The sequence below is a fragment of the Miscanthus floridulus genome, chromosome 13 (genome assembly GCF_019320115.1).
Source record: "Miscanthus floridulus cultivar M001 chromosome 13, ASM1932011v1, whole genome shotgun sequence".
Classification (NCBI taxonomy): domain Eukaryota; kingdom Viridiplantae; phylum Streptophyta; class Magnoliopsida; order Poales; family Poaceae; genus Miscanthus; species Miscanthus floridulus.
The window spans coordinates 9018263-9030658 of NC_089592.1; the positions used below are offsets into that span (position 1 = coordinate 9018263).

General features: G+C 44.0%; 1 long non-coding RNA gene across 2 annotated transcripts; it reads right to left on the reverse strand.

The window, feature by feature from the left end:
* Positions 1-3: 3 nt before the first annotated feature.
* LOC136501480 (uncharacterized) lies at positions 4-899 on the reverse strand. Of its 2 annotated transcripts, none has more exons than XR_010770286.1 (3): positions 826-899; positions 667-737; positions 4-44 (listed from the first exon to the last, which is right to left on the reverse strand). It is a non-coding gene; the product is annotated as an uncharacterized lncRNA (long non-coding RNA). The 2 variants fall into 2 exon arrangements; XR_010770285.1 differs by lacking the exon at positions 4-44 and adding an exon at positions 496-584.
* Positions 900-12396: the final 11497 nt, after the last annotated feature.

Below are 12396 nucleotides of genomic sequence, written 5' to 3' on the forward strand. Positions count from 1 at the left end.
GTGCACTCCACCAGCAATTGCTCTAGTACTGGAAGAGCTACTTCCTGCACAAAATAAGATGCCAGAGCAGGAAAATCATATGTTCCATACCCTTAATTACTGTCGTGCTAATGCATCATAGGGGCAAAATAAAACAAAGAGAAGGTAGTTATTGACTTGTAGCACACGAGAGATTCTTGTAGTCAAAATGAGGTACAGATCATGTAGCTTCCAGTCTTATCCTAGTATCTCACTAGTCACTATATCCTGTTGACAGCAGTACAACACTGACATATATGACTGAGCCACAGCCTAATAGTGCAGCACAGAATCATCGTACCAAAATTGTAAACCCCTGGTTCTGCAGTTCTTCCTTATTGATCTCCATACTAGACAGCATTATGGTTGTTTTGGAGGCACACAAATCCGAGAAAGGTAGAAAAGGTCCTATTGAACTCAAAAGATTTCACTAGACGATCCGAATAAATCACCTGGTGATTGCACATGGGTTGGAGGGTTTGTATGGAGGAGGTGGAGAAAAGGGAGGAGCACCAGGACAAGAGTTTGTGGTGCCATGACCACATAAGTTAGGGTTGTTCGCAAAACTGCGAAAGAAGACATGTGTGAATAGTAGAAGTGTTAAGGTTTCAAAAAGGATGAAATTTTCAGCTAAAATTCTTGCTTTACCTGATAGGGTGAATAACGAAAAGGAACCAGTTGATAGAACTTCTCCAAACAAATTGTTATTTGACAGATCCCTATGATTCAATTGAAACATTTAATTTCCATATTACATTTCCTAATTAAAATGAAACTAAGTATGCAAACTGAGAAACAAATACTTACAGAACTTGGAGTACAGTGATAGCAGTCAATGATTTTGGAACTGCACCAGAAAGGCTATTGTTGTTAAGACGCCTATGCCCCGCACAAAAGTTCAAAGATGTGTCCAATTAGAAACATCCACAGGTAATTTCATAAAATAATGAAAAAGTAACATCTATTAGCACATTCACTTCTAGCTGAAAACTAAAAAAACTCAGAGAACCTGCAGGGCACCACCAAATCCTCAGGTAAAAATGAAAATAAAGAAATGACATCAATTGAGCTAAAAAAAACTATGGCATCTACACACAATCATCAACTCAACTCAGCTAAATTCACCATTACAAATCATATATAATAACACAAAATCATGATCACTCAAAGACATCCTCAGAACTAAACTATTCCAACACATAGAAAACATGATTGCTGAAAAAAACATCACAAACAAATGATAATAGGCATTCAACAGCCAATCTGGACACTAGATAACTACTACTACTAGTACCTGAACAAAAAAAACCAAACAATCCTTAAATCACCACATCCAGACAATCCCCCTGTTGCTCCCTCGCATATCATACAAACACCATATCAAAGAACTAAATCAGTCAACTATAAAAACATTAATTGAATAAAAAACACTATAGGAAGGCACATACTCTAATCAACTACTCAAATGCACACTCTGAATATCAACTGAACTAAAAAAACCCTCTAACAACTAAATAAAAAACGCTTAGCACCACTAACAAAAAAGAATCAACTACTTATCACCACTAACAAATACAACTAAACCAAATCAACTACAAAATTTGCACCTTTCAGAAGCAACCTACAAACAAAAACACCTCACCCTAACCTAAGCTACAAAACTTTTTAAAAAATACATAGGGCACCACCTAATGCTCATCTAAAAATCACAAAAGAAATAATCTGCAAAACTCATCCAAAAAGACACATACACAAAAGAAAGAAGAGGCAAGATAGGCATACTTAGATCTAAATATCAGAAATACAAAAATACAAAAAATAAAAAACACAGGACAACCTAAACACTCAAATGCAGACTCTGAACATCAACTGAGCTCAAAATAAAAATAAAAAACTATAAAAACTACAAGCTAAGAATTGAGCTCAAAAACAAAAACTATACAAACACTCTAGGTCGACACATGCTCTAATCAACTACTCAAATGCACACTCTGAACATCAACTGAACTAAAAAAAACTCTGACAACTAAATAAAAAACTTAGCAAATAACAACTACTTATCACCACTACCAACTACTGAAATAAACCAAAGAAAACAAATATTAAATACAATCCTCCTTCTTAAAGAACTCAAATAAAGCTTCATCCATAGATGCATCATCAACCACATGAAGAGAAGCCATCTGCAAAATAACTACTGAAATAAACCAAATATAAAATAAACCAAAATAACTACTGAAATAAAAAAACGAAAGAGGCACCCACACCCACACACACAATCTACCAATTGACATATACTAGGGAAAAAATAAGCCCTAATCATCTCTGTTCTCCCTCTACCAAGGACAAATCAGATCAATTGCTAGATGACAAGATTATAATATGATAGGCCTCGTGAACCATACACGCTGGAAGTTGTGGACAAAACCAGTAGCTAATTGCACATGCACCTAGTGTGAAATTGCAAGCTCAAAATGGATCAAAAAATCACCATGCACAAGGTGGCTACAAAACAAAACAGTCATACCAAGCAATTAAAAATGCATACAGTTTCAACTCAAGACACACTAGAATGTCACCCTATCCACCTGGTGGTAGCAAACAGAGCTATTCAGCCAATTGCTAATAGTTCTAATATACAATTGTAATCCCACAGGCAACTCAATGTATTATATGTCAAATGCACTCCCAAAAACACAAATTAGTCCAAAAAATTAATCTATATTTGATTGAACTTGGTCTAAGTTCAACAAGTGAGACTAGGATAATCACATGCCGATTTCTTCAAAATGCACAATGGTGGACAAACAAAATCAAGCCTTTGAACTCCACTAATATCTAGCACTTAAATCCAAGTTATGATTCTAAGAAGAACAAAAAAACCAGTCTAGATACAAACACAAATAGATATAACACAAATGGATCTAATGAACCGCAAATGAAACAACATGCAAACGTAAGCTCTTACAAGAGTCAAGATAATCTAAAAAAGGAGTATTCTACAATATCACTATATACAAAAACAAGTATACCTTCATTCCAACCAGTTGACAACAGTTCCAGTTGCCTTTGACATGAACTCTGGCAAGGTCTCCTCAGGCACCAGCAATAGCAAATAGACTGCACAAAAAAGAAAATGGCATGAGAAAGCATAGTGTTGCGAAACGAATGAAAAGGTACAACACAATCCGCAAAGACAAACATCAGTCCTAAATCCAAAGCTATGAGTAAGCTGGAAGACACAACACACACACATATATATATCCTTGTTGTCGGGCGTTCTTGCTTTGACACATGAGACAGCAAAAATCCCCAAACTGAACATGCAGCTTGGCCTAAAATCCCCAAATCAAACCCACAAATTGACAAAACCAAACCTCAATAGACCACAATTACAAAGCAACACCAGAAAATAGCTGAACAGAGATAGATTCCAATTATTTCCTAAATTGTTAAGTAAGAGAAATAAACTTTATTTCAATTTTCAAGACATCATTGTCAAGCTCTTCAAAGTAACTTTTATGTAGTCTGGACATCCAATAAAATATAATGCGTGCTAAATCTAGAACGAAAAAGAGATTGCATAATTCAGTGTCCTAATTATTGGCAAAAAGATACAGATGCAAATGATTGACTGTTGAGTCACTCGTAAGTAGTAAGTCTCAACCGTGGTGTCTTTATAGGCGAACCTTAGTAATTCCAAACAAGGCCTTTTCAGCATTTTTTCAGGTTCTCAGTTTTATTTGCAACAGATTCCAGGTTTCCAGCACTCAATACCACTATTTGCAATAGTGCACTGGAACCTGTAACCTGTCATCAAATAATCGACATCCAACTAGAAATGGGCAAATAATCAACATCAAACTAAAAATGGGTAGCACTACTACACAAACTTTACTGGAGGCGGGGTTTCCCGTGGCGGGCAAAGCCGTCCGCCGCGGCCTAGTGGCCACGGTAAATCATGGCTTAACCGCGGCGGGCAGCTTTGCCCGTCGCGGTAAACCGATTTACCGCGACGGGCGGTGTAACGTGCCCGCTGCGGTAAATATACTTTTACCACGGCGGACACGTTACACCGCCCGCCGCGGTAAATTATTTTACCGCGGCGGACACCTTTTGTGGCCCGCCGCGGTTATGTGGATTAGACGTGGCGGGCTTTATTATTTGCCCGCCTCAGTAAATTATTTCCTGAATTAAAAAAAAAATACAGCAGGCATATAAATTCAAATAAAATACAGTAGGCATATAAATTCAAATTCAAATCCAAATCATATCCAGATTTCACAGATTAAACTTAAAAAGTATGCAGGCATTACACATGAGATAATATACATATATATGCATTCACTTCGTCGTTCTTGTCATCGTTAATTCATTACATTTACATATTAAAGTCGTTATACATGCGCTAAGGTGTAATCCTGCGGACGCATCATCGTGAGCCATTTCCTCAGTCTCTCGTACTCCAGTAAAATCGCTAGCGGGCTGTTCTCATGGAAGAACGTGCCCCCTTCAAGCACGCATTTGTCTAAGATAAACTTACATATGTCCGCCTTTGTCTGCTTGAAGCTGTGTTGGATGCTCTGCATGTCTCTCGACTAGTTCAATCCATTCTTGAGCACCCTCCAACTACTGTTGTACTGCTTGCACACCCTCAGGAACTCACAGGCGTAGAAGCCATAGGTTTGTGATCCTACCAGTTGTTTGGCACACTGCATGATCGATACGCAAGCATTACAACACAAGCATTAGAACGCATATGAACGGAAAGCACAATTAAACCTTTCAAATACTTACCGGAAAGTTGCGTCTGATTTTGATACGGTTCTTATGCTTAGCCTTAAATTTCTCTGTTCTTCGATCATAGCATTCAGGATCCTTCATGTACTCCTTATAAGCGCTATACGAAATGTACTAGTATTAGGCAGGGCATTAGAACGCATATGAGAAGACAGTTCAGTCACTTACACTTTGAGGCAATCTTCAAAGGCCTTGTACCCTTTTAAGTTTGGCACTGTCAACGAATCAAATACGCAGGCCCTGCCATCCTGAGGGTAGATGATAAATGCAACCCAGTGACCCTCGAGGCCTTGGCTGCACCATTGAAACAAAATACAGGTTACGATGAGGAATAATAATACTAGCTAGCTACCCACTTATATCTACAGGCATGTCTTCGACTTACCCAAAGTGGTAGGCAGCTAGGATACACCCATTTCTCCTGATCTTCATTGCTCCTAGTATGTATCTTGAAATGTTCAACTTCTCATTGTCCATCAGTTTCTTCCTGTGCGCCTTTCTCTGTCGCTTGGTCAAGTCTTTCATGGTTGGATGATTGTCATCTAGGTGGTAACCAATGATGATTCTTTGAGCAATATGCATTGGAGATAGATAGATAACATCAAGTTTTAGTTCCTTGGATATATAGGCCATCAACCTGCAAGGACAAGCCATCGTGGCATATATAAGTAGTCTTGACCGATTCAAAGGCAGGTGATATGTGAAACTCGCAATTCAGCACTTACATAGAGAACAAGGTGACTTGGGCGATGTCAAGGTCTTGTTCCCGCAGTAGTTTGTACATGTCGTGGAAGTCCACGGGGAGTTCTACATCATTGCTGGGCAAGTGGAAGCACTTCGCCACAACCTTGACTAGAAAACCATGCAGGCCAGCTTTTGCCGCTTCCATGTACCAGAGATGAAACCTCCTTGTCTCCCACCTTTCCTTGTCGATGAGTTGGGCCTTGGTTATCATGAACTTCCCATGCTCGTAATGGCCGAGGCAGTCATCCGATCTAGGAAATAGATGGAAAGGTGATCTCGGCCTGGGATAGAAATGTTAGTACCATATTATGGCAAAGAAAAGTTATTAGCAAATTATGCTCGCCGCTACCATACCTTTCGAACTCAAGTGAGTATGTGAGCTGCCCTTGGTCGCCTTTAGTCTTCGCCGACGGTGGAGGACAGTGGCTTGTGCTCGCAATGGCAGCAAGCGGTGTCTTTGCCCCTGGTTCCTCTGTGCCTCCCGGTCCTTTGCTCGTGCCCTTAGATGGACTGCTGGGAGGTGGAGGTGGACTTGTTGTTGGAGGAGGAGAATGAGGGTGAGGGCTTGTGCCTCCCGGTCCTTTGCTCGTGCCCTTAGATGGACTGTCGAGAGGTGGAGGTGGACTTGTTGTTGTTGGAGGAGAACGAGGGTGAGGGCTTGTGCCTCCCGATGCTTTGCTCATGCCCTTAGACGGACTGCCGGGAGGTGGAGGTGGACTTGTTGGAGGAGGAGAACGAGGGTGAGGGCTTGTGCCTCGGGGTGAATTCCTTCCCTTGTCATCCCCGCCATTGCCTTCGTCATCGCCATCGTCGTGATCTGGATCATCGGGGGGATAAGATCCGGCAACGGATGGTTGTGATGCTGGTGTCATCGTCAGCGTAGAAGTCGGCATCGAGAGAATGATCTCTATGTCGTCCTTGTTCCACAGGACTTCAGAACCCAAGGCAGCTCCAACGATCATTACCCCTTCTGCATTTGGATATTCCATTTCAAATTCTTCGTATTCGGTCGCATACCATGTAAGTATCACGACAGCATAGTTGGCAGGGATCTGGTCTTGGTTGAAATCTTTGATATCTTCTTTGGGGTGCATGTAACCCTCACCCACGGTCAACTTTTTCGCCCTACCGAACGGGATCGTGAGCTGGACGCGCATGGGTTCCCAGATGGCGTCGATGGGGTGCCTTGGGCGATCCTCGATCATCGGTAGTGGCTGCCCTTGTGTCTGCCCTTGTGGAACTTGAGGCACGGCTACGCTAGCCTGGCGAAGCATCTATGACCTCATCGACAGTATATCTGGGTCATTGCTCGTGAAGGCTTCTTTTATGGACCGGCTGATCATTTCAGCCACTCCTTGATCATAGCCCTTTTGAAAGATGCCCTCCTTGCACCTCTGCCTTGACCGGTATGTGGTAGCGTCGGATTGCCATGACTCCACTGAGTTCCAGCTCATCTTCGACGACATAACCCGATAGTGAGAAGAGACCGGGGTAATCGGTGATGGTGACAAAGATGATTGCTTTTAGTGTGAACTTCTCCTTGCGGGATGCATCCATCATCTGGACCCCAACATCAAATAGTATCTTCATTTCCTCCATGAACGGCTCCAGGAACACATCTATATTGTTGTCGGGCTGCTTTGGTCCGGAGATAAGCATGGTCAGCATAAGGTACCTACGCTTCTAACATAGATGGGGAGGTAGGTTGTACATGGTGACCACGACAGGCCAAGTGTTGTGCGAGCTGCTAAGCTCACCGAACGGGTTCATCCCATTGGTACTCAGCGTGAACCTAACATGCCTGGGCTCCTTGCCAAACTCCGGGTAGGCCTCGTCGAAATCCTTCCACTGCTTGCCATCGGATGGGTGCCGTAGCTTGCCATCGTCTTTTAGGCGCTCAGCTGATGCATGCTAGGACATGAGCTTGGCATCGTCCAGGTTCCCGAATATTGCACGTAGGCGATCGGTCACGGGCAGGTACCACACCAACAGTGCTGGACTTTTTCTATGTGTGTAACCCTCTTCTTCATCGTCCTGCTGAGCCGAGATCTGTTTGGCCGCACTACTCTTCTTTGCCCCCTTCTTATTCTTCTTCCGACCACCCCGCAAGCCTCCCTCGTCTTCTGCATCCACGCGACAACCAGCATTTTTCTTATACCGACTAAAGCCACAGTGCGGACAACTCGTCAAATTCTCATACTCATTGTCCCGATACAGGATGCAGTGGTTTGGGCATGCATCAAACTTTCTAAGCTTCATCGCTACTGGCCGGATTAGCTTCTTGGCCCGATAAGTATTGGCAGGCACCTTGTTAGCCGTTGGGTATGTGGTGGCAAGGTAGCTTAACAACTCATTGAAGCTAGTGTCAGACCAACCATGACGAGCCTTCAACATCAACATATGGAGGATAAAACGGAGCACTGTGCACTCCTTCGGACAATCGCCGCTGTCCTTATAGAGAGGATCAACTGCCGCCTGCTTCAACTCTCTGAAATTCTCCAACCACTTTGGGCAACCCAACACAACGTCGTCTTCATCGAAGTGTTTGACTAGATCTTCAACAAGCTGCACATCCTCGGGTTGGCTCACAGTATCCTGACCATCCCCACCGTCGCCGGCTTCATCGGCCATGTCTTGCATTAGATCATCCACCGTGATGTAATCATGACAACTGTTGTCATTGTCGGCTGGCGTAGCTGCTACTGAAGGATCTTTATTCACTGGTGGTGCTGTCGTCGTCGGCGTCAAAGAGCTCACTCCAGATGCACCGCCACTCGCACCAACTCTTTCGCTGTGAAATGTCCAGACTGTGTAGCCCTCGACGAAACCATGCATGATCAAATGAGTTTGCACCTCGCTATCTCGGTGGGCTTTCAGGTTCTTGCAACGAGAACATGGACATATGGTTGTCATCCGCTTCAGTCTCTCACGGTGAGCTTTATCAGCCGCAATAAACTTCCTTAATTCAAAGAGGTACCGCGGATCATTCACTCTATCGATCCGGTACATCCATTCCGACCTATCCATCATACCTGCAAACATTATCCGTCACAATCAACATTAAATAAAGAAGAATTAGGAGAAATTGATAATTTTTATGTCCAAAATCATGAAAAAGAGAGGAAATGACGATGTGAAAGATGAAGCATGCATCTATGATGAATCTAAAGTTAAAGAAATACATGACATCATTTTTTCCATTAAAATTGATCTAGATCTAGAGAGAACTCTAGGTGATGGAAATAGAGAGAGAGAGGATGGAAGGAGAGAGGGAGAGCCTTTATGAACCTCTTATGATGTCCTCCTCCCTCAAATCCAAGCCCTTCAACTCAAATCAAAAGTTTCCTCAAATTTTAGGACAAAGCCTCCCCCCATGAGTTTTGAGAGAGGAAGACCCATGGAGAAGATGAAGGGGTTGTGCTGTGTATTTGTACAGGCTTTACCGCGGCGGGCAAGATAAAACGCCCGCCTCGGTAAATCAACTCTTTACCGCGACGGGCAGTTTAAAGAGCCTGCCATGGTAAATCGTATTAACCGTGGCGGGCGATTCATACCGCCCGCCGCGGTAAATAACGATTTCTTGCGGCGGGCAAGTAAGGTGGCCCGCTGCGGTAAACCCTTTTCCCGCAGTGGGCGCCTCGGTGGCCGGCCTCGATGGACGGCCACCGGTTAACCGTGGCGGGCAAAAGAGGTGCCCGCCACGGAGCGCATTTTAGCCACGCTGCGCAAATTGATTCCTGTAGTAGTGTAGGCTAAAGCCCCTTTTAGCAGTGATTGCCATAGCACCAAGCTGCAGGAGATTCCCTAACCTAGCCTCGCTACAAATCACACAGCTACTCAAGCAGAAATATAGTAGACTCGATACTACCAACACTATTGATCCACATAAACTTGGAGCACACCACACAAATTAGGGATCTGAGCATCAATTTTTTTTGCACGGTTTAGGGGAGAGTGAGAAGGCATGAGTACCTATAGAATCTGATGAATCACACACAAAAACCTAAATAATGAAGTGTCCGATCAATAGAAGGCTACAAAACAAATGGAGGAAATGGTGCCTGCATATGAGGAAAAAGAAAAAAACGACCTATTCAGATAACACCCAGAAAATCGAACGAAGACCAGCAATCTTCATTCCGGATCTGGGTGAGGGGAGGTGAAGAATCAACAGTGAGCAAAATGCATACAGAGAAAATCAAAACAACGAAATCCAAAATCTCGATCTAGGCCTCAAATGCCTCTCTCGAATGGGTGGTCAGGGGACAAGGACTAGAGGAGAGGCGCTCCTTGCAGCTATCAGCAAACACATCCGCATCTAGAAGACCAAGAAGAGGAGGATGAGTGGGTGTGCTAGAGATAGAGAGAAAGAGAGAGAGATATGAGTGAGATAGACATTGAGTAAGTTAATTGGGCATGGGTTCTTCAAGTGCGGGTTTAAACCCGATAACAAAAACGTTTCAGATACTAGAGAACACAAGAAACACACATCTTAAAGCAAATTAATGGTCCAAAATTCAACAGATTTCAACAACAAAAATCTGTTGACAGATAAATATCAAAACTCTTTTCTAAAATATACCCATCATGTAACTTTCTCAAGTGCAAGAAGTGTAACTAAACAATTACCATTATTTCCATTCCGCTTGGTATATTTAGTACGTGTTAATTAAAGATCGCCCCTCCAGGGGAGAAGTGTACATTACCACTTTACCGCCACAAACTCTTAAATGAGTGTAGAATGGATAAACACTAGAACAGACTTGGTAGCGCTGGATCCAGGCCCTAGCGTCCAGACGCTGCCTGCACAAGGAGCCAATGAGCGCATAGTGCGTTGAGCTTGTGAGGGAGCGCACCAGTAGTGGTCTAGTGCCGCCCTGGACGTCGCCCACGCCGCCCCAGACATTGTTTGCGCCGCAGGCCGCTTCCCACGTGCATTCCATGTGCAACACCCAATCTACTTTTGAAACATCTAGATGCAGTAGTTGCAACATGCAAAAAAAGACAGATTAAACACTTGAAACAAGCATTTGAAACACTTGCGAAAAACTCCTGAAAAATATTTGAAAACCATTGCACATACGCAACATCCAGATGAAACACTTGCAAACATACGTATGAAACACCTGAAAACACTTGAAACATATGCTTGCAATATGCATGGATGTGCAACATCTAGATCTACTTTTATAATATCCAGACAGAACACTTGCAACATTCGTTTGGAATAGATGAAACATTTGGAATATATGCCTGAAACATACGTGTATAGCCATTACAACATGTGCAACATCCCGATCTACGTACTTTTGCAATATCAATATACAACATTTGCAACATACCTCAAAAATATCCAAAACACTTGAAACATACTATTGCAACATGCACTTTCAGCGTAGCATCTACTTGCTGCTTGGACAAATGGAGGCTCGTCAACGTGGAGCTCGACATCGGCACGGAGCTCGAAGCCACGGAGTGGCGCGGAGGTCGCTAGTGCGGAGCTCATCATCGCCATGGACCTCGGTAGGGGCAGGGGCGGGCGGATGGAGCACAACCGCGATGGGAGGTGCAAGTCCGGGAGCGAGCTAGCGAGTGGCTAGCGCGTTGGGCTCACGTGCACTGCGTGGTCGGGCGGTGGGGGTGCGATCGGGGACAGCGCGGGCATGGACGGGGTCCGTCCCACGAGCAAAGTGAGCAGGCAACGTGGGCAGGGGAGGCGTGGGCGAGTGCGGGGTCCGTCCATCCGGAAGAATGCCCTATAAGGAGCGTTACCATATTTAGAACTTGTTTGATATAGCTCCAGATCCAAGATCTAGGTTGGAGTCGTAGTTTGTAGATTAAATTGAAGTGATTTAAACATTTATACATAGTCGCCCAAGCTATAAACAAAATGAAAATTAATCATTTTTAATACTCAATGTCTTTGCAGTTCTGCTGCTACAAACACCTAGCTTCAAAAAACTATTTGAATCTAATATCCGTAATTATCCGCAGTGGACCTCAAATCTTTGAATGGATGTTGCGAGTTTGACATAAGCTTGCACTATATTAAGGGCGATGTTGTCGAATCGTGTAGAAAAACCATAAATGACAATGAAGCAACCACGACAAGAGATTAGGATTTTTATGAAGCCGACCGCAAATTCTATAAGCATAGCTCCAAGAGAGTACAAGTGATTGTCGCTTTCTTGTAAGCCTACTTGACTCTCTAGGACCCTTTGATTCTTGCCCTATACAAGAATATCTAGTGCAATAGAACTATGTTGCCTAATCCTTTTGAGCGCTCTAATTTCTCCTTACAAGCCTTGGATGATACCCTTGTATTGGCTTGACTGATTCTTATGATCTTTACCACTTGTCGGGTTCATAAACCCAGGGTCCCTCACGGACCGGCTTCCTAACAAAGACTCGGCCCAAACAGACAACACTCAACTCATGGGCTGACCCAAGTATCGGAACGACAAGCCAGGAGGGCGGTCCAATCACCGACCGGAAGGTCTGGCCGAGGAGGAGCAGTGCCCGTTTTCCGACTCTGGCCCACCTCTCTGACCGGAGCACTCACTTTGGTCTCCAGCCGCCTCCGGACGGCCTCTCCGATCGAAAGGCCTAGCCAAAGCACCACTTCCGACTCTAACCCCACGTCTCTGACCTGGGTACACAAAAACCCTGCTCGCTGCTCTTCTCTGACTGGCGCAACCAGAGCCGACTGGGACCAACCAACCGGGGACGCTCGCTCGGAACGGACCAGGGAACGAACGGAGAAAGCAAGGCAAAGCACACAAGTCAAACCACGATACCAGGAATCGTACCCTGTACGCCTGCAGAAACGGTACT